General features: G+C 31.1%; 1 non-coding gene across 1 annotated transcript; it reads right to left on the bottom strand.

The window, feature by feature from the left end:
* Nucleotides 1-2,115: 2,115 nt before the first annotated feature.
* On the bottom strand, nucleotides 2,116-2,219 carry LOC127739918 (small nucleolar RNA R71). Its single transcript, XR_008000660.1, has one exon. It is a non-coding gene; the product is annotated as a small nucleolar RNA R71 (small nucleolar RNA).
* Nucleotides 2,220-2,588: the final 369 nt, after the last annotated feature.

Here is a 2,588-nt window from a genome sequence, read left to right as displayed (position 1 = left end):
CACAATTTCGTCCACCAAGTTTTTGGCACCGTTGCCGGGGATTTTTCGAGTATGGACAACTGACGGTTCATCTTGTTGCTCAGATTAGGTAATTTTCTTTTCAAAAATCTTTTTCAAAATTTTTCTTTTCTTTTTCGTTTTTCCAAACTTTATTTTCAAAAAAATTAATAAAAATCCAAAAATTAATAAAATCATAAAAATCAAAAATATTTTGTGTTTCTTGTTTGAGTCTTGAGTCAATTTTTAAGTTTGGTGTCAATTGCATGCTTTAAAAATTTTTTGCATTATTTTCGAAAATTCCATGCATTCAAAGTGTTCTTCATGATCTTCAAGTTGTTCTTGACAAGTCTTCTTGTTTGATCTTGATGATTTCTTGTTTTGAGTTGTTTGTTGTTTTTCATATGCATTTTTCGTTTGTTAAAGTCCATGCATTAAAGATTTCTAAGTTTGGTGTCTTGCATGTTTTCCTTGCATCAAAAAAATTTTTCAAAAATGTGTTCTTGATGTTCATCATGATCTTCAAAGTGTTCTTGGTGTTCACCTTGACATTCATAGTGTTCTTGCATGCATATTGTGTTTTGATCCAAAATTTTCATGTTTTGGGTCATGTTTGTGTTTTTCTCTCTCATAATTAAAAATTTCAAAAATAAAAAAATATCTTTTCCTTATTTCCCTCCAAATTTTCGAAATTTTGGGTTGACTTGGTCAAAATTTTTTTTAAATTTAGTTGTTTCTTACAAGTCAAGTCAAATTTTCAATTTTAAAAATCTTATCTTTTCAAAATATTTTTCAAAAAATCATATCTTTTCCAATTTTTCCTCTTTTTCGAAAATTTCAAAAATCTTTTTCAAAATATTTTCAAAATTTTTTTCTTATATTTATATCATATTTTCAAAAATTAGCTAACAATTGATGTGATTGATTCAAAAATTTGAAGTTTGTTACTTTCTTGTTAAGAAAGGTTCAATCTTTAAATTCTAGAATCTTATCTTGTAGTTTCTTGTTGGTTAAGTCATTTTAAAAAAATTAAATCTTTTTCAAAATGCCTTTTTCTTAAAAATCTTATCTTGTTATCTTATCTTTTTCAAAAATTTTATCTTTTTCAAAATTTGATTTTAAAATATCTTATCTAACTTCTTATCTTCTTATCTTTTTAAAACTTGATTTTAAAATCTTTTTCAACCAACTAATTAACTTTTTGTTTGTTTCTTATCTTTTTCAAAACCACCTAACTACTCTTTCCTCTCTAATTTTCGAAAATATCTCACCCCTTTTTCAAAAAAAAAATTCTTTTTAATTAACTAATTGCTTCATGTTTTAATTTTAATTACATCTTATCTTTAATTTTCAAAAATTACTAACCCCTTTTTCAAAATTATTTTCGAAATTCTCCCTCTCTTTTCTTATTCTATTTAATTATTTATTTACTAACACTTCTCTTCACCTCTCTCCATCTAAATATCCGAATCCCCTCTTCTACATTCTTCTCCCCTTTCTTTTTCTACTAACATAAAGGAATCTCTATACTGTGACATAGAGGATTCCTCTTTCTTTTCTTGTTTTCTTCTCTTTCATATGAGCAGGAACAAGGATAAAGGCACCCTTGTTGAAATTGATCCCGAACCTGAAAGGACTCTGAAGAGAAAATTAAGAGAAGCTAAATTACAACAATCCAGAAACAACCTTTCAGAAATTTTCGAACAAGAGAAGAACATGGTAGCCGCAAATAATAATGATAATAATGCAAGGAGAATGCTTGGTGACTTCACAAAGCCAACATCCAAGTTTGATGGAAGAAGCATCTCCATTCCTGCCATTGGAGCCAACAACTTTGAGCTGAAACCTCAGCTAGTTGCCTTAATGCAACAAAACTGCAAGTTTTATGGACTTCCATCTGAAGATCCTTACCAGTTTTTAACTGAGTTTTTGTAGATCTGTGAGACTGTAAAGATGAATGGAGTTGATCCTGAAGTCTACAGACTCATGCTTTTCCCTTTTGCTGTAAGAGACAGAGCTAGAATATGGTTGGATTCACAACCTAAGGATAGCCTGGACTCCTAGGATAAGCTGGTCACTGCCTTCTTGGATAAATTCTTTCCTCCTCAAAAGCTGAGCAAGCTTAGAGTGGATGTTCAAACCTTCAAACAAAAAGATGGTGAATCCCTCTATGAAGCTTAGGAAAGGTACAAGCAGTTGACCAAAAGGTGTCCATCTGACATGTTTTCAGAATGGACCATATTAGATATATTCTATTATGGTCTATCTGAGTTTTCGAAAATGTCATTGGACCATTCTGCAGGTGGATCCATTCACCTAAAGAAAACACCTGCAGAAGCTCAAGAGCTCATTGACATGGTTGCAAATAACCAATTCATGTACACTTCTGAGAGGAATTCCGTGAATAATGGGATACCTCAGAAGAAAGGAGTTCTTGAAATTGATGCTCTGAATGCCATATTGGCTCAGAACAAAGTGTTGACTCAACAAGTCAACATGATCTCTCAAAGTCTGAATGGATGGCAAAATACATCCAACAGTACTAAAGAGACAGCTTCTGAAGAAGCTTATGATCCTGAAAACCCTGCAAT

This window comes from Arachis duranensis, chromosome 6 (genome assembly GCF_000817695.3).
Source record: "Arachis duranensis cultivar V14167 chromosome 6, aradu.V14167.gnm2.J7QH, whole genome shotgun sequence".
Taxonomy (NCBI): domain Eukaryota; kingdom Viridiplantae; phylum Streptophyta; class Magnoliopsida; order Fabales; family Fabaceae; genus Arachis; species Arachis duranensis.
This window is presented reverse-complemented; position numbering and strand designations above follow the sequence as displayed.